The sequence below is a fragment of the Callospermophilus lateralis genome, chromosome 12 (genome assembly GCF_048772815.1).
Source record: "Callospermophilus lateralis isolate mCalLat2 chromosome 12, mCalLat2.hap1, whole genome shotgun sequence".
Lineage (NCBI taxonomy): Eukaryota > Metazoa > Chordata > Mammalia > Rodentia > Sciuridae > Callospermophilus > Callospermophilus lateralis.
Genome location: NC_135316.1, coordinates 52,617,527 through 52,638,660, shown reverse-complemented (window position 1 = coordinate 52,638,660; position 21,134 = coordinate 52,617,527).

Below are 21,134 nucleotides of genomic sequence, written 5' to 3'. Positions count from 1 at the left end.
CCTCTGGATCATAACGAACAAATACAGAGCATTAAAATATAAATTATTCTTGAAAATACTTCTTAAGTTCATACTTTTCAAAGAATTCCAGATGGTGTAATTTATTTTCCTTCATATTCAGTGGAAAGCAATTGGTGCGGATGATAAGAGAATATGATTGATTGATAGGCATATTCAGATATGTCAACCCAAAATGCTTTGATCATATGGTATCTTTTATTTGTTGCTTTACAGTCAGAGAAAAAAAGCAAAAGAGTTTTAAATCATTAACAACATACTATTCAGTTTCCAAACTGTATAAATAGTATAGGAGAGCAAAGATATGAATTTCCTGAAAGTTGTTTCTAAGCTTTGGACTGTAAAACAATGTGGCACTCATAAATAATTTAATCCTCAGCATTATTCTGTCGAATTTAAGTTCTAAAATTGCTTTTCTTTTCTAATTTCAGAGAACATTTATTTCACTTACCTATTCATTTATCTGGCAGTGATAATATGTCTATAAAACATCACTTTTTGACCATGTACATTTGATAGACAGATTTTTGTTTCTTTTCCCTGTTTCCCCAGGCTAACACTCCATCTAGTGATGTGCTCCTGCTGGTGATGTCAGTCATCACGCACTCCATCAAATGGTGGGGGGATCAAAGAAAGCAAGCAATGGCTTAAGTGATCAATCAATTCAATGTGGATGTTTTTAAGTCATGGAAAAATTCCAAACAACTGTAGCATTTGTAGTTTGAAGAGGATCATGCATTGCATGTGTATAAGCTTAGCTGGAATATGACCTGATGATTTATATACCATTTTTTTTTCATGGTAGCTTAATTAAACTACCACAGTATTGAGATTTCCTCTTCAGAGACTTAGTGATGGCCCATAATCTCTTCAAATGGCTCATTGCAGAGAATAAAAAAGCCCAAAGGTTTTGTTTGCAAATTCAGAAAATACTGCATGTTAAAATAGTTCCTTTTTAATGTAGATACAAACTGTTATTGTTTGGATCTGGAACACCCCCAAAAGCTCATTTGGTGAAGGCTTAGTCCCCATGCAGCAGTGGAAGAGATGGTTTTTTTTTTTGTAAATGATTGGATCATAAAGGCGCAGACTTAGTCAAGGGATCAGTCCATCCATAGCTGAATGCACTACTGGGAGGTGGTGAAAACTTGGGGTGCATGGGGTGGAGCATGGTTGGAAGAAGTAGGTCACTGAATGTGTACCCTTGGGGTTGTCCCTGACCGCATTCTCCCTCCTTTCCTCTTTGTCTCCCTCTCTCTGCTGTCTGTCATGAATAGCTTTCCTCTGCCCAGTGGGTTTTGCTTCACCTCAGACCCAAAGCAATGGATTCAGTCAATCATGGATTAAAATCTGTGAAACCATCATCCCCAAAACATTTTCCTCCTTTAGGCAGTTTTTATAAGTATTTGCCACAGAGAAGAAAAGCAGACTAGCACTCAAACAAACCTCAAAAGCATCACCATTCAATTAAATGTGAATCTAGGAAGCAAGACTACAGAGAAGAGCACACAAGAAAGTGCTGTTCACAACTCTCTGTGTTATTTGCTTACTTGTAAGATTAGTACAACTCTGAAATTTGTATTTTATGGAATAATAGCAATTTCCAAGATGGGGAAGTAATCCTTCATAATTCCAAATAAGTGTTTTTGAGCAAGGTCTCAAAGATAATAGTGAACTTAAGTGATCAAGAAAAAGTTGCTTATTAAAGAACAAGTGTAAACTATGCTCAGCCTGGGATAGGATGTTAGTAATTTGTTAGTCCTTTTATCCTCACAGAGATAGTGATCTTCACATTAAGTATGCTGGATATATTAGAATGCTTGCTATGTGCAAAATTGGTGTGCATACTTATTTTGTAATAGTCCTCAATTTTATTGTTTTTCTTTGGGGAACTAATTTCAAATCCCACTCCCATCTTGCTCAGTCCTTTACCCAAAAGGATTTTATACATATTTAATATTTGTAGTAGGTTCTTTGAGTGGTGTCTTAGTCTGCAATCAGGTCTAGTTGTGTGACTTTATCTTTCCCTCTTATGAATTAATATATATTACAGGTCTCAAAAAAAGAAAAAAAGAAAAGAAAAGAAAAGTTTTGGATGGGAAAGGAGAACCTCTGTGTTTTCCATATAAATCTCTGGAATTTTCTGACTGTGGCTGTGGGACCTTTTGTTAAATAGAGCTTAGGGAGCTAGGAGTACTGCTTTATTCAGTCTTCTATGTAGCATGTCAATAAGTGAACTGGAACAGAGATTGCCAGATTTACTGAAGTTATCCCAAATTTGGCATAGAATATTCTATATTAAAAGTAGTTTTCTAAAATTCAAATTTAGTTGAACATTCTATATGTATCTGAAAAACTTAAGGGCAAATAAAAATTAAAAATAGAGGCTAATTCTTCCTGTGAAAATAAGAGTAGAGTTTTTTCTTCTTAAGGAATTTACAAAAAAATTGAGACTTGTAATTGTGAGGACTTTCTAATGTCTTTGAAATGTATATAAGCTCTTTTGAAAACCAGATCTTTAGTCAGCTGACCTTTTCTCACTTTTATAGCCAGGAATGTTTCTTCCTCAGGAACAGAGAATGTCTCTCTCATATAAACATCAAAGGAACATCCCTGTTTCCCAATTTCTAGGTGTGGGGTTATAAAGAGTCAATACATTTGTTTTTCCTCTGTATAAAATCAATTAGTTAATACAGAGAGATGGTACACTTCAATAATCAGGTGACTCTGATGAACTAAGAATTACAAATGCCATTATCAAATTCTCCTTTTTGAGGTTTACTTATTATTCATCTTGAAAATGTGTATGCAGCTATTTATGTTCCTTGGCTATATAAATGAGATTTGTTTCTGTCTTTATAATCTCTTAGTGGATGGCCTGTTATGCACATCACATTCTGGTTTAATGCTTTTTCAATAATTAAAACTGCTTTCTTTTTCTAGTACCTTTGTGAAGAGGTTTCCTGGGTTGGAAGAAGATTCTGGTTTTAATTATGTTTTCCCAACACAACCTTGCTTGGGACACTAATTTCATATTTCAGTTTTGATTTTAGACTTTGAAAGTAGTAGGTGTATAGGTGAGTTGACTCAAATTGGGTGTTTATTGTAGTACAATATCACTAATTTTCTTGTACCTTCTAATTTATCATGATATTCATCATTTTGAATGAAGAATTGAATTTATGAATACAAAGTTTCTCCAGGGAGAGTTAATGATCAAATCAAAGGATGGCTGATGCCTTTGTTCTCAACTCATACAAATAGAATTAATTTGACCTGAAGGCTGTTTTCTCGAAAAACCTAGCTTTCTTTATATATATAATGCTATCTATAAGGAAACTAATGAAGACACAGTACCCTCCAAGTTCTCGGACCTGCCATAGTAGTAACTGAAAAAAATCTGTTCAGATCAGGCCATTTGCTTCTCCTTAGGTTGAGTTCATGTCTATCTTAGTTTATCTTACAGAAAATAGATCAGAAAACTCTGCCAACATTTGGAAAATCTAAAAAAATTGTAAATTGTGTAAAATATCATTGGTTCAAAAGTATGTATTATTATTGTGGGTGTGTGTATGTACACAGGTTTGTATGTGTGTATCCACCTTAGAAATATACCATTAAAAATTGAGTATAATCCTCCTCCATCCCACTTTCCTCCCTCTTTACTGCTCTCTGTCCCCAGGAAAGCAATCTGGTATTACATAGCATTAGTATTTTTTGCCTTTATTGATTTATCCTGTTGTATGCATCCCTGAAGTTATACTGCACAGATCTATCAATTTTAAACTTTGCATAAATGATTGATACGTGTACATTTTAAGTAGTTGCAAATATCAAGGGAGATGCCCATCAGCAATTTACTTGAAACCAGAATTGCCAGATTTACCAAAATTGTCCTCATCATGTCATAAAGTATTCTTATATTAAAATTTTATATATTTCCTCAGAAATTTTTTTATTGTTCAATAGATTTTTATATGAAGATATACTCAGTATCAGGCTTGTTATTCTTTAAAAAAGTACAATTATCCCTTATTTTATATAAAAATAATTTCAAGATGGGTTATGACTTAAATATAAAAGACCAATCTTTAAAATTTTTATACATGTAGATGTTTTTGCACCAGATGATGAAAGAAATTTCTGTTTGGTTGTGATGATGGCCCACCACAATTTCTGAAAACACTAGTGTCATGAAGTCATGGCACATTGTTTTATAACTTGGGAATGCTATATAGTTTCAACTTTTTTGAGTTTGTGAGATACACATGAGAAAACTGGTAGATGAAACCAGGAAAACAGTTAGAATACATATAATGTGACTGTAACTTAGGGTTGTAACTAAAGAGAGACAATGAAACTCAAAATGTATGCAACAAAATGATGATTGTGAAAACAAGTACAGTGGGTTTCCCCCACCCCCATAGTAAAGATAAGTTTACTACTTGCAGCAAGTTAGAAGCAAACTGGAGATAATTCTCAGGGCAGTGTCTCCCAAAACTAAAATAGTAAGAGGCAATAACTTTGGGAAAACTTATGCATATTCCTATGGAAAGGTTGGTCATTACAGGTAGAGGTAACACATTCCTGAGCATGTTCAGTGGTAGGCTATAAATCATGTGTTCAAGAGAATGCGGACAGAACACCTCCTGCAGAGAATTAAACATTATAATAAGCAAAGTTTATTTTAGATCATTAAAAAAAGAAAGGCACAATGATTTTGGCTAGTTCCTTATAAGCTCCCCAGGAGGACTTTATCTGAAACAAACAAAAACCACTTCAAAGGAGGCTTAATCTTAAAGGGACAGGATCTTCCCTCCTCCCCTTCAGAGCCTAGGTGATTGCTCATAAAAGTAACTGTCTTATGGCAAACAGTAGTGCAGAGGTTATATGAATTAGTAATTAGGAGGCATTTGCATTAGTATAGAGAAAATAGTCCTATGAATGTATTTGCAAAAATCAAAAAAGAAACAAAGAAAGAAAGAAGGAAAGAAAGACAGAAAACATAAACACATATATAAATAGAAAATTCATTCCAAAGGCTCAACCTCTCAGTAAAGACAAGGCCCTGTGAAACCTCAAATGCAAATACTGTTTTAATCAAAAAAGGAAAATGTACATTTACTTTATGTAGCCAAATGAAATTATCAACCTGTAAGTTGAATATACCAATTTGTGACTCATAGGTCATATACAGATGTCAAATAGACCATTGTAGTGAGGTGAAAATAAACCTCAGAATCTATATTAAATATAGCAAGCAATGTTGCATAAGACTGTTCTTTAATGTCATGAAAAAAACTAGGTGCACTAAAAAAAATTAAAACAGTTAAAAAGAAAGAGGAGATTGGGAAGAGAGAAATGGAGCAATATATTATTATTATTTATTCAAAATATGTTTTTTATCTTCAATTTGTTTATTTGTAAGAGCTTTATTTTTTCAGGAAAACAAGGAGAATTGATGATTGGGCAAAAATTACAAAAAGATCTCTGAGAAAGATACAGAAATTTTACATAATGATAGTATCATGGAATCATAGGAGGAGGAAGCCTTCCTAAAGTAGGATATTATTTTCTGCCTATTTATTCAAGAATAGGAATCTTAGAAAAGATCATCTCCCTTGTGTTTATGACTCTATAGCATTCTTGAGATAAGATCATTTGAAGTAAGATTATTTCAAAACTTTCTAAATCTAAAAATGATTTTTACCTAAACTGACTTTTATATATTTTCTAGTCTACAATAATCTTTTCCTTGGGCTAAGTTTTCTTTTCTTTCTTTCTTTTTTTTTTTTTTTTAAGACGCAATTCCTTTATTTTTACAGATAAAATTGTTAAATATCTCTCTTTAATTCCCTTATTACAATGTTATAGATGATGTGACAAGGTATGTGTAAAATTATTAATTCAAATGTCTAATATTATAGCAACTGCAAATAACTATATTTTTAAATGAAGATAAATAGTTTATCAGGTTATAAATTTCATTGTGTTACTCAGGTTTTATTACCAGAACAAAATACTGATAAAAACAACTGAAAGAAAAGTTTACTTTGATAGTTTCAGAGGTTTAAGTGCATAGCTTCAGAGGTTTAGGTCCAAGGTAAGCTGGTTTTATTGCTTTGGGCTTGAAGGTGGTCATAACAACATGGTAAAAGGGTATGGTGTAAGAAATCATTTGTCTATGGATTAGCACATTGATGAGGTCAGTGTTCTCATGATCCAATCATTTCTGAAGAACATCACTTATGGGCATTGCTGCATGGGGACTAAGTCTTCAAAATTTGAGCTTTTGGGGGATATTCCACATCCAAACCATCACATTCTGTCTCTGGTACCCAAGAAGTGGTGTCCATTTTTTTTAATGCAAAATGTATTTATTTCATCTCTTAAGAGGCTGCAAAATCTCAACAGTTTCAGCATTGCTCAAAATTCCAAGCCCAAAATTTCTTCTCTGACTCAAGATAAATTCATAGTTGTGAGTCCCAGGGGAAAAAACAAAACAAATAAACAACAACAAAAATCCTGTTTTTCAGTTTTGTTTAACTGAGATGCCTGATAAGAAAAACTTGGATGAGGAAAAGTTTATTTTGGACTCATGGTTTCAGAGATTCAGTCTGTGGCCACTAGAGTCCATTGGTCTGAGTCTAAGCTGAGGCAGCATAATATGGTACAAGGACATGTGGAGTAAAACAGGTCAGATTATGGTTGGCAGGAAGAATCGAGCAAGGTTCAGGTGCCAGTGCCAAAATATGCAACCTTAAAGCACACCACCAGAGACCTACTTTCTCCAGCCATACCTTACCTGCCTATAGTTGTCACCCAATATAGTAGTCCTTACCATTTAATTAATCCATTTAGTGGATTAATGCACTTATTAGGTTATAGCCCTCATAATCATTTCACCTCTAACCATTCCTGCATTTTCTCACACATGATCTTTCAGGGGACATCTTATATATAAATCATATTAATTACACACTTCCAAAGTATAGTGGTAGGAAGGACACAGGGTAAACATTCTTATTTCAAAAGTGAGGAAAGGGAGCATAGAGTAGAGGAATAGGACCACAGCAAGACCAAAACCTAGGGGCAAAATCATTATGTCTTATGTCTCCATGTCCAGCATCCAGGGCACCTAGTGGTATGATATGATCCCCAATAGACTTGGGCATCCTGCATTTATGTCCTTGCTGACTACAGTGTATGTCCCCTAGTATTTTTTTAATGTTTATTTTTTAGTTGTAGTTGGACACAATACCTTTATTTTATTTATTTATTTTTATATTGTGCTGCTGAGGATCGAACCCAGGGTCTCCCGTGTGCTAGGTGAGCACTCTACTGCTGAGCCACAACCCCAGCCCTGTCCCCTCTTTTTTGATCTGACTGTGTTCATTGTCTACACCTTTCCTTGGCAGATGTTCCATATTTCTTTAATCTCTGTCTTCTTGAGTTCTTCATTTCAGCTTCAGAACTCACTCTCAAGGCTTCATTTCAAGGACTGTCCAAGAAACACTGGTACTCCTTTCCTGGCCTCTATGGGCTTTCTTTGAATTATATGTGGAAGTCTTTATGACCCCATTCATTCTTCACATCTGCAAAACCTGGACCATGTGCAATACCACCAAGGTCTGCCTCAACAGTTGCTTAACATTCTTGGACCATGACATCAGCAGCCTCTGTGTGCCTTGGCAGTGGGACACAGGAAATAAAATCCCCTGAAAACAGCTTCCTAGGTAGCCCTATGGTAGGAGGGCCTCCTAGAGCTCCTTTCTCAAACCAGTTTTACAAATGAGTTATTACACCTTTGCACAATTGAACCTCCAGGAATTTTCTTCCATTATGCTGGTACAACATTTTGCTTTGTTTTTAGTGGCATTAATCTTTTGTGTAACCACTCCTTTCTTGGCCCCAACTTTAAAAGTGATCCTTTTTTGGCAAAACTGCACTTTTAATTTTTTTTCTTGTTTAGGTTTTTTTTTTTTTCCCCTCCCATTTTCTTAGTAAACTTGGCTAAAATCAGCCAGCACAATCTATACCATAACCTGAATCCTATGCTGTCTAAAAATTTCATCCATAAAATTAATTAGTACATCACCTCTAAATTCGACCTCACAGTCTTAAGGCATAGACAAAATATAGACAAGTTCTTTACCAAAATGTAACATGAATGGCCTCAACTCCAATTCCCAATAGAATCCCCATTCCCATCTGAAATCTCATGAGAATTTCACCTTATAAGAATTGTTCTGATTTCTCTAATGAAGCATAAATAATAAAGTGATTCTGACTGTGAACAAACAAAAAATCCTCATTATCATGATAAGTGTCTTTACTGTCCACATTCCTATCACCATTCTAATCTTTCAAGCTCCCAACAGAATTGGGGATTAAGTTGCCCTTATAATATTCTAGGACTTCTTTGTCCTGCATTTCCAAACCTTTCCAAACTCTTCCTGCAGTACAATCCCAAATGCTTCTGAAACTTACATGATCAAGATATTATCACAGCAACTACTCCACTCATTGGTGCCAATATTTGTCTTAGCTTTACATCACTGAGAAAAAAAAATCTGAGAAAAAATATCTTAGAGGAAAAATGAATTTTGGCTTATGATTTCAAAAGTTTTTACTCTTGGTCATGTGACTTCATTGCTTTGGATTCAAGGTGAAGCAGAATATCATGTGGTGGAAGAAAGTTACTTACCTGATGGCTTTCAGGAAACAGAGTAGGTAAAGTGCTGGGGAGAGCAATATGTCCCCAAAGTCCCACTCCTAAACTCCCATACTCTCCCAATAATCGTCTACCTCTTGCTGTTTCCGCCACCTCCTAGGAATCCACTCAGCTGTGAAACCCTCAATAAATTAATCCATTCATGGGATCAGAGTCATGATCCAATCAGTCCCTAAGAGCCCCACTTTATTGAGAATTTACCATAGTCTAGATGCCAATATAAAACATTTACATGTGTAGAATTTCATTCTAAAATTATGTGTTACGTAGTATTTTCATATATATTTCAAAAATATAGTACACAAAGCTTATCTTACTTGCCAAAGTCTGAAAACTATTATATTTTAGAACCATGTTTTAAATCAAAGTTATCCAGTTTCACTGGCCTCACAATTAAGTGCTCCATAAACTGCCTGCCAGATGAAAACTTCCCTCTGGGCTAGTTGCTCCTTACCAATGGATACTCAAGGACAGTGTTTTACCAACTTTAATGTATACATACATTACCTTTGGACATCATTAAAATCCTGATTCTCACTTAATTGATGTGTAATAAATACTATTCAAATCTCGAGCTGTTGCTGCTGTTGCTGGTCTACCTCTCATCTTTATGAATAATCAAAATTTCTCTAAAAATAAAGAATTACTGAAAGTAATTTTAATATTTTCTACATGCATGGGAACATTAACTTATATACAATGCAACTTAGAGGAGCACATTTGAAAGAGACTGCTTGACTAATTCTGCATTACAGATTATAATGCACAGAAATGGAATGGCAAACTGAGGAGAAAAACGGATGAAGACAGATTTTGATACCCTTGTGTTAATATTGTTTTTCAATGAGGGGTGTATCAATATTGTCTACCTATGAACATGTCCCAGGTAAACTAAAATTTAGCTCTATCTCTTGCCTAGGAGAATAGAAATATATTTTATACTTAGTTTTCTAAATAGCATATAAATATGTAAGTTAAATAATATGCAACATTAATTTATAATTTATAGAAATCATGTGCAAAGAATTGCTTTAAAGGAGTTGAATATATACTCAATATAGTCCTCTTAATCATACGTTAAAAGCATCATTTGAAAAATGGCAATAGACAGAAAATTACTGAGTGATTTTTCAATGCTGTGCTTGACATAAATTTATATTTACTGGAATATTATACAACTTTTTATTACCATAGTTTATCTCAAACATTTTGATCTGGTAGTGGCCAAGGGTTAAATTTGTAATCCTATTAAAGATTGACTAGTTTTTATCCAACTCCGGAATCTTACTCTTCTATAAATAATGCGATATCTCAAATACCATTTGGAGGACATACAGTAATCAACCCATTACCTCATTAATTCACAAATTAAATGAAACCACGGATACATGTTCATTTGTTATTAATAGGAGAGTCATGTTATTTTTCTAAAAGGTTTTGAAACTTTTGCCTTAATAGTGATGGACATTAAAAAATGTGCATAAAAATGCACCAGTAGACTTACCTAGAGGACTTTAGGAAACTGCATGATTAATGACTGCACTGTCAAGAACTATAAATGGTGTGCGATTTTACTGCAAAAGGTAACGTATTAACTGACCACGTTTTCATTGATGCCAGCAGAAGATATGAGATTACTGGGTCAGATCAAAGGACTTTCTTACAGTTCAGCAGGCAGCATAAATGTCACATTTGCATGGATTTCCCTTGCATCCTCCAAGTCCATGGAACAATGAAGAGCCAGGATCAGCTGAATTCTTTATATACATAGAATATGTGCCAGGAGGAACTACAATTTTTGATAACTCTAATCTTTAACATGGCTCCTACAAAAGTTGTCCAAATTTTACCTGGAAGAGAAGCATCACCTTCATTATATTCCACAACAAACAAGTTTATTCTCTGACCTGAAGTGAGGGAAACCCATCTTTCAAGGCCAACAAGCTGAACTGTTAGTTCATGGAAAAGCTGTCACCTCTGTGGAACAACATGGTGGTGCTCATGAAGAAATGTCTTCCAGCATGTGGACTGTTTAGCCTAGGCAAATTTTAATCTTAAGAAGTAATAGAACTTGAACTCTTCCTCCCTGTCTACCCGCCAGATCCCTGCATCTGCTTTGGGAATTTGATTTTCTTTTGTATTCATATACCATAAAACACTTATTCCTCAGTGATGGCAACAATGATGGGGGTTTGATTTTGAGAACTGTAGAAATTCTTAACTTCTTAACTAGTTTTTAACCTCCATAAGACAAATGTTTGAAAACATGAGGGGAGAGATGGCAGAAATCTGATTTGCTAGTTTTTGTTTTAATATGTTTTTGTCCACTTATAAATGTGATTAATAATTTCATGTCCACTGATAAAGAAAACAAGCTCTGAGATACTTAATGGACAATTATTGTGTTTCTAATTGCTTTTCACCGGTGGATAGTTTTGTGGAACCAAACATATCAACCTCTGTGTGTCTGGGAGTCTGCATGTCTGTACTTGAGGAAAGACTTCCCCTTTTGTGTGACTGTAAATGTTTACCAACCTGTGGAGGATATTCACAAATTAAATTGTAGCATCTTCTAAGTAAAAGACACTCTGCTTTTATTGATATACAGAGATGAAGAAAGGCTTAAATATTGCCTATTTTTTCTCAAAATAAAGAAATAAACCTTAAAAAAGTATAGGATTTTAAGAAAAACAAGTTTTTTTTTTTTTTTTTTTTTTTTTTTTCCAGAAAGTACTACCTTGGAAACATTTTCAGAATGTACATTCATTATAGTTAAGGCAAAAGTCTTCTTGTGGTTATCACAATGGAGTACAAAAGAGGTCTACATTTTTATATCTATCTTTACAAATTAGTATTTGTTTTAAATTAAGACACTTTTATAGTCTGAAATTTATGAACTTATACTGTCTATCTGATCAAGTAAGCTAACATAAGTCATATGTAATATCTAAGATAATGACAGATGATTTTCTTAATTAATTAGAAAAATAATTACAATAAAAGTTTATATGGATTTAGGTTGTTCTTGTCAGTTGAAATAATTTCCAGATCCTTAGACAACTTAAAACCTTCAGATCCTTAAATTGAGTTAATTTATGAGTAATGTTGGATATCTGGATACATTCTTATTAAGATTAAGCAATGGGGTGATGATTTAGAAGCATAAATTTATTTTCTCTTGGTTCTTCTTTTAAAATATCCTTTAGAGAAGTTTTATTTTTGAGTCATGGTAATGAGCATGTGTATCGATACCACTTTATGAAAGTATAAAAGACGTCTGTGGATACAGAAAATTGTGTTAAGTATATTTTTAAGCATTGATAACCTGCTAAAGGACTTGGTTGTGACACAGCTTGTAGTTTTTTCCCTCCCACTTTTCTCTATTTAGTGAAAGTGAGTGACTTTGATTAAAAGTTATTCACACAAATGCTGTACAGTATTCTCAGAGCAATAGTGACAGAGAAATAGAACCACATATACAAGATAATGAAGAAAATGCTCAGTTTTCAAAGGTTGAGTATGTAATTTTTCTAAAGTACAGATTTATGTCTTCATAATATATGATTACAATAAAAGATAAGAGCTGAAGAAGTGCAGCAGATTATGAAAGGTATGAGAAGAGTGGATATTATTTTCCTCAATTATAAAACGTATACCACTTGTCTATGCCTGCTGGAATAGATTTCTGGAAACTTTGTGACTTAAAACACTACAACTTTACTGTCTTATAATTCTGGAAATCTAAAGTCCAAACTGTGTCTCAAATGGCTAAAGTAAAGGTGTCAACAGGGTAGCATGTCTTCTGGGGACTCTAGGAATAAAAATCCATTAACTAAATTTCTATCTCCCAGTTCTTTAGGCTAACCTCCATTCCTTATAGAAGGTAAACACTACTTTCAAAGTCTCATCTGGTACCCTGGTACTCTGGTACTCTGACCCTCTTTTTCTTATAAAGAGCCATGAAAATTGCATTGGGTCAAATTGCATAATCCTAGATAACATCTCCACCTTAAACTCCTTAACATCATTAAGTCTGTAGAATCCTTATTAACATGTGAAAAACATTCAGAGCTTCAGGAATTAGGCTGTGGATATCATTTGGCAGTGGAAGGTGAAATTGTCTGTGATGAAACCTGAATCTGAAAGTAAAATGTAAAATGCATTAAAATTGTATCAATTTCAAATTCCATCAAGTTTACTAAGTTATATTAACTCTTTTTGGATACATAAGAATTTACCAAGAATTTACTATTCAAAAACAATTAGTATTTTTATCTCATATTCCATGAGATAAAAATACCATGGAATATATCCACTCTTCTCATACCATTATGAGTGTTGGACAAAAAAAAAAAAAAACAACAATACAATAAATAAGTGTTTTGCTTCAGAGTTTTTAAAAGGACTTCAACCAAAATGTTGAGAAGGGCAGAAATCTCCTCTGAAGGCTCAGATAGGGAAGGATACACTTTCAATCTCATAGTTGTTGGTGTGAGGGCAGTCCATTGAGGGCTGTTTGGTTGTGGATCTAAGTTCCCAGCTGGCTGTTTTTTTTTTATTGTTTGTTCAAAACATTACAAAGCTCTTGACATATCATATTTCATACATTAGATTCAAGTGGGTTATGAACTCCCATTTTTACCCCAAATACAGATTGCAGAATAAAAGCAGCTGCTTTCAGTAGCTTCCCAGATGAGCCAATCATGTCTCTTGCATCAACAGTAAACTGTAAAGAGAAGAGACAGTCTTCTACTGAAGGAAGATGTTCTCTTCTAATAAAGTGTTGGCTTCTCAAAGTGCTGGATCCTTCTTAGAAGTGAGATTTTAGAGGGAGGTCTGTATACAGGTTATGAGTGAGAGGAGGCAGGTATTGTCAGGAGTAATGTTAAATCCTGCCTGCAAACTAATGTATTTTTCAACTTTTAATCTCAGAAATACTCTTTTTGATTTCTACAAGTGCAATTTGGGTATTTGAATGTATTTCATGTCTTTCTTAATGTAGTCATATGTTCCATTAATTTATTAAATGAATGAAGCATACTTATAATAGCAGACTCATTGCCCTTGTCTATTAATTCTATCATAAGGATCATTTCTTTTGACAGAGCTTTTTCTTCATCATGGGTCACATTCTCCCACTTCCTTTTACACCTGTATATTATAGATGCTAGAGCTTCTGAATGTTCTGTTGTTGTTTCTCATTTGCTGTTGTTGTTATATACCTTTAAATGATTTGAGTCTTTGATCTGAGATGCAGTCATGTTTCTTGAAAACAGATCCATACTTGAAAGTGTAGTGCTTAAGATTTTCAAAGAAGGACCAAGGTAGGTAGTTTATCAAGAGCAGAAAATAAACTATGAATAATTTGCTCCTCATGCTGAGTTCTCTTTGCAAAACACTGTGTATTATGTGGTTTTATGATTTAGCTGTTGATAAAATGACTTTTCCCAGACATGTGGGAGCTCTAGAAATAGTTTTCCTTGAACCTTTCTATGCTTTACCTTGTCTGCACATTCATACACTGGGGGTGAATGAAGGCATTTTCTACACATCTTCAGAGCTCTCCCTGTACAACACTCTCCTTATCATTACTGTATCTTATGAAATTGACTGGCTTCCACTCTTTGCACCGCACTCGGCTGAACATGCATTATCGTCTGGAGCCATGTCCTAAAAATTCACTCTTGGTAGGCAGTAAGTGGGAGCAGTCATAGGGCTTAACTTATTTAATGTTTTTTCTTTTCTCAAGATCAATACATTTAACTCTCACTTCACCTGCTAAAATTATTTTTCAAAAATTTTGAATGGATTTTACAATAATGTTTTCATTAACTGAATATTTCATTTTAAGTGGTTACAGGAAGAAACCTCTTCACACAACCTCTAACAATTTGTTAGAATGTTTTTTTCTAACTCGAAATAAATCATTCTAAATTAATACCTAATTCTCACTATCTTCTCAAAAATAAAATGTGAATAATTTTGCTGAGTCAGTTCTTTACATGGATGCAGTATAACTCAATTATATCTGCAGGATGTAATTGAACAAATCAATAGTCAGCCAAAGGCGTATTTGAAGTACTAATTTTGAACATAATCTCACTTAATCTGGTATAGCAATCCCCTATTAAGGACTAGGGATCAAGTTAATTTTTGGAGACAAATTCTATAATGTCCTACCAAGAAAACTGATTTGTTACCTTGATTACAAAGTCTTATTACAGTTGGTAAGAAATTCAACTATATAGTAAGCAAAGGACCTTGAAAAATCTGGATGTCTCAATTCAAGAGAATGCCCTCAAATATATAGCAGCTGAAATCTGATGGAGAAGGTAGTATTTTCTTAGTTCCCTACCTTCAGAAGGAAAGAGTAGCCACAGAGCTTTGAGCAGTCAATCGATGATTCCTTTAGAAACTTTATACACAGAGAATAATTATTTGATATTATTAGTCATCAAAACTGAAGACTCACAACAACAAACTCAAAAAAGGTATTTTGGGACAAGTAACTTTCTTGCTTTAACAATACAAACAATCAAACCAAATCTACTAAGGCCATTTTGTGTGTGTGTGTGTGTGTGTGTGTGTGTGCATGTGTCTGTGTGTGTTTGAGAAGAATCTTTGGAGATTATGATCAGAGAGGTGAAACATCCTCAACAAAAATATCTACAACTTGGATATAGGTAGAAGAGGCTTATTTCTACATGTAGTCACAAATGTTTAAACTGCTCATAACACGTTACTGCTAACATCATTAAATAATTTGTCAACAACTTTGACAAATGTTCCTTTTATATTTGCCTGAGAGTCACACTTTTTTAACCTTTTGAAAACTATACCTTAACAAATTATATCAGAAAACTTCTATTATTTATCCTCATTTTAAAGATGAAAATACTGATGCATTGTTAAGATTTGTGACTCACTAAAGGTCCTGTATTTCTGGTTAGATAGAACAGTTTGAATACAGAATCTAGTTCTACAGGTCGTGCTCATTATTCTGCAATCTATGTGAATAACCTGTCATTTCAGAACATAGAATGCAGTTCATAATACCATCTTAATGAAAAAGTTGGGATCAGAAATGGCATGTTTGCAAAATTCTCCCCCTCCAAATGATTATAATGTGCTAGTTCCTTAAGAGAGTTTTTGAGTGTGAATGCTAATGTGATTCTGAAAGGTTTTTGCAAGAAAAATTATAAAAGCACGGATCTCATTTGATGAGAGTCTGGTGCTTAACTTTTCACAGTACTGTTTACATATTTTTAACTGTAAAAACATCTTCAGATAAAAAATTTTCTATTTTTAAAAAGTTAATAAAAGTTACTCATTGGGTTGGTTTCATGTTTTCCTGCTACAACCAACAGGATTTGAGTATTTTGGCTACCTTGAATTGATATGAATTTTATTGACAATTAATACTAATTATATCAAACATGAAAAAATGTCACATTGGCAGGAGTTTGAATAAAGAATCATAATTTGAAATATAAAATAATTAAAAGATTCATTTACTTTATATATATTTGCAGTAAAATCATCATGTTTATCTCATAAATATATAAACGTGTTATATTTAAATCAGACACTATAAATTTTATCAAAGAACACCTAAGTAATTAGTAATACATTCCTTTTAACAAAGCAATATTTGTTTAGCTACTTCTGTTATATTTTCCATTAAACATAGCATGTAGCATTGTATTTAAAACTAAGCCTGGTAACAAAAGTTATATAAAATTCAAATACATTTGACTTTTTTATTCTCCTCTATTTACTATGCCATGGATAAACCTACAATTATGAGTTGTCAGATTTGCATTCTTTATTAAATCAAATTGAATTCTCTTTTAGAAAATTGATAAGAGTTTTGGAACTCTGATAGTGCCTATGCAACTCTCATTGCAAAAAACAGTGAATGCATATTACATTGATTTGCTGAATGTACTCTGAAGTAACAGCAACTGCTGAATGGTCTCTGCAGTATATTTTCTTACTTGAAGTGAATGGGATATAGACTGTTCTTGTACTACATCACAAGAATTAGTTTCTTGGGATTAGCATAATGCAATTCTCTGAATCCTCTTTTCCACTTTACTGTTTCTATGTGCCTGTTTGTTTATAAGAAAGCACTATCATTCACTCCAATTCATTAAAGAAGTGCCTAAGCAGCATAGTTCTGTATAATTTTGAGCATCATTTTAAAAATTGTGCATGAGAAAACTGGATCTCTGTAATTTTTTATTCAGCTTTAACACTTTCCATTGAGACATATACTAGATTTACTTCAGAGCTGATTATGCCAAAATATGATCAAACTGCCATAAAAGTGTATAAAAGCAGCTACACTTTTCATTAAATAGGTTCATTTTGATATGAATATTGTTTGTTATGGGCTAACAGGGAAGATGTTTTGCTATTTCTATTATGGAAAAATTATATCCAACTGCTATCTAGCATTTCATTGCAAAATATAGCTCAAACTGGGAATTTAAGTTGCCAACTAGAATGCAAACTATGCCTAGGTATTTTGATTAATTGTAGACAATAAGGGGCCAAAGTGCAATGCATTGTTTTGCATATTCAGAAGCCTACTCTGCATTGATCAATAATCTGGACCATCATTTGCTCTTTTACACAGAGGTTATCTTTAAACATGAATTGGCCATTTAATCAATTTTATTTTCCTTTTAAGTTTTTTTTTACATCTAAACTAATCTTGCGTATATTTAAGTCATGTCTTAAAACATTGCAAGTATTTATATATTCTATGTCTGAAGTTGCACATATTTTCAGATAAAAGGCCGTTTAAATTCACTTTCTATATGTCAGCAGATTCATCATGGCTACTTCAAAAATCATGAAGAATTTAAAAAAGTCTTTGATCAAGGTTAAATTAGGTTATTAATGTTACTTGCTAGCATTTTAGTCCAATATTTTTCTGTTGATTGTTAACCTAGGGCCTACTATAAACCCATATTTAAAGTTAGCAAGAACTTGGTTTTTGAATTTGCTTCCATATGGCTCAAATATCCTACTTGGGTTTGTTATCTTTCTCATAATTTTTATTGAGTTTGAGTAGCTCATCTATGTCATGTATATGTGTCTTTGTGTGTGCTAGAATCATTTCCTCAGAAACATTTATCACATACATCATATGAAAAAGACCTGGTCCTTATCATCAATAAACGTAAAATCTAGAAAGAAAACATTTATGAATATGAGATATGTGATCTAAAAACACACTTAAATACAAAGAACATAACTACAAAACAAGGTTATATTATGCTTGCTCTACTTCTGTCCATTCAAAAACTCATTAGCATGTATTCTCAAATAAGCATTGTTCTAAGCACAAGGGTTAGAAAGATAAATGATGATGAAAACATAGAGGGGGTATTTTATTCTGGATTGAATACATTTGGAGAGACAGTATAGGCCAAATTGCATTTTAGTTATTTACTGAAAATATAGTAGGATTTTTCTAGAAAATAAAATATTTAGAGCAAAATTATCTCAGGGAAATGGAGAGACATAAACAAAGATAAAGAGGCAAAAAAGGATTTTTCTAGATTGAGGGCATAATAATAAGTACAAGTGTTGTAAAATAATGGTGTGGAATTTGCAGCAGAGTCATTATTGGAAGAACAAGATTTTAAAAGTATCACTAAAAAGTCAAGAGATTTTTGAGTCCTTTCTTCTGACTTATTAACCCATTATTTACACATGAAGTTTGAGGGAAAAAGGAAAGTCAGATTTAGCTAAGGCGAAAGCAGAGAAGGTTTACTCTAATAAATGGGGTGGTGAACATCTAGGCATTGACCACAAATTAGAAGTAGAAGAAAACAAGTAGTAAAAAGCCTGGGTATTGGGAAGAAATATAATCAGATTTTTTTATAAGAAAGGAGGATCAATGATTCAAGGAAATAAAAAAACAGATATTGAAAAGTATTCAACAATATCAATAAAGACAAATAATGAGATATTTTTATGCTCAGCATTATCAGTAAATACAAATTAAATAATAAAATATTACTTGTCATTAGTTTTAAACATTTGAGAAAATTTGAATTTACATAAGATCTACTAAAATATGGAGAAATAATATAGTTTACCGCTATTTTTTGGAAGGCAGCTCAGAAATATTTTTGACCATAAAAAATGTTCATGTCCTTTATGTCAGTTAATAATCATATAACATATATATTTAAATCAAAATAAGACAGAGCCAAATATCATGCTCTGTGATTTTGATTCATTATTATTTAATTTATTAGAAAATTCAAAAGAAAAAATTAAATATTCTATGTGTCATGATAATAATTACACATTAACTACAATAGGGGCTATTCAAATATCAAATGGGTTATTATATTAAATTTTTAGTAATAATTTTATCATTTATATGTTAAAACAGGAAATACAAAAGAGCAAGATACAAAATTTAGGGACAGCATCATCTAAAATATATAAATATGCATATGAGCCAGACACATTACCAATATCTATTCATCACTAATATGATCACAACTAATTTTCACTTTTTTTCTGTTTTGATGCAACTTCTTCACTTTCTTTTTAAAATATACATGATTTCTAAAATATCAGACTATAATTTTTTGAAATAAATACACAAAGAATATCAGCATGGTACTTGAGCTTAATTTGAGTAACAAGCAAAGTGGGATACTGGAATGTAAGCAAGAAGGACTCAAAGGAAATAATCTTAGGATTTTTGATGAAACTTCGCCATGAGTACCATATCATACTACCTCCCTAAATCTCTTGGTTCTTGGTGTATGGACTAATAACATCTAACTTGTTCTAAAGTGTGTGGGAGAGCTGAGTTCATATTGAAGTTTGTCCTCTGTGTTGTCCCCTATAAGGGAAGTTTTGAATGAACATATCACATAGTATAAACTGTAATATAAAACAATTTTGGTAATGTTGAATTTAATAGATACTGTGTGATGCTGGAAAGTAATTTTTTTCCCTCTATTTTCTCTTTCTCATTCTTGTAACAATCCTTTCAATTAAAGTCTCTCTTTACTGAATCTGGATTTGTTTTCTGCTTGAAAACATGTTCACAAAGGAATTGTGACTCAAGAAGATAATTACAAATTCTTCTATTTCTTTTTTTCAGCTATGTAATTCCAGCATGTATTTGCCCAAAATATTAATTTTCCCTTAGATACGCTTTACTTAAAGCATTTTTTTGGTGTCAGTTAAAACAATAACTGATGAATCATTGCATTATCTCCAAACATATTCTAAAACAAACAATTTTTGAAATTAAATAGAAAAGTTAAATATATATATATATTTTGGGAGGTAATGGGGATTAATCTCAAGGGCACTTGATCACTTGAGTCACATTCCCCAGCCCTATTTTGCATTTTATTTAGAGACAGGGTCTCACTGAGTTGCTTAGCACCTAATTTTTGCTGAGGTTGGCTTTGAACTCACTTAATCCTTCTATCTCAGGTTCCCAAGCCGCTAGGATTACAGGCGTGTGCGTGTGCCACTGTGCCCTGGTGACAGGAAGGGGTCTCACCAATCAACAAATTGATTCACCACTTAATTTTTTTTTCAAAGAATCAAAATACATGTTAATATTTTATTAAACTTTTAAACTGACATACAACAATTTTACATAATAATAGAGTCCCATGTAATGTTTTCATAGAGTTATATATTATGTAATGATCAAATCAGGGTTTACAAGAATTCTCTCTATCATCTATCATTTATTTCTATGGAAAACAATATTGTTTTTTCTAACTTTTTGAAATCTACAGTATATAAATAGTCATTTGTAGTCAACACTAATGGAAAATACCATGTGTGCTTTTTTACTCCACTCTAATTACACATTTTTCCCTTAGCCATACTCTCCTCAGTGTTTGGTAATCACCATTCAACTCTCAGCTTCTATGAGATCAACTTTTTTAGATTCACATATGAGTGATCATGCAGTGATTGCATTTCAGTCTAACTATTCACTCAACATAATGTTCTCCAGTTCTCCACAAATTATTGAAAAATCACAGGATTTCATTCATTTTATGGTTGAATAATGGGATACATGGTGTATATGCAACCACATTTTCTTTATTTATTTATCAGTTTATTGATTCCATTTCTTGACTGTTGTGAATAGTGCTGCAATGAACATGGAAGTACAGATGTCTTTTCAAACTGTTAATTTCATTTCTTTTGGATAGATAGCCAGTAGTTAAATTGTTAGATCATATGGTAGTTCTATTTTTAATTTTTTGAGGAACCTGCATACTCTTTTCCATATGGTTCTCCTAATTTACATTCTCACCAATAGTGTTCAAGGTTTTCCACTTCTATACTTCATAGCTAGTATTTGACTACT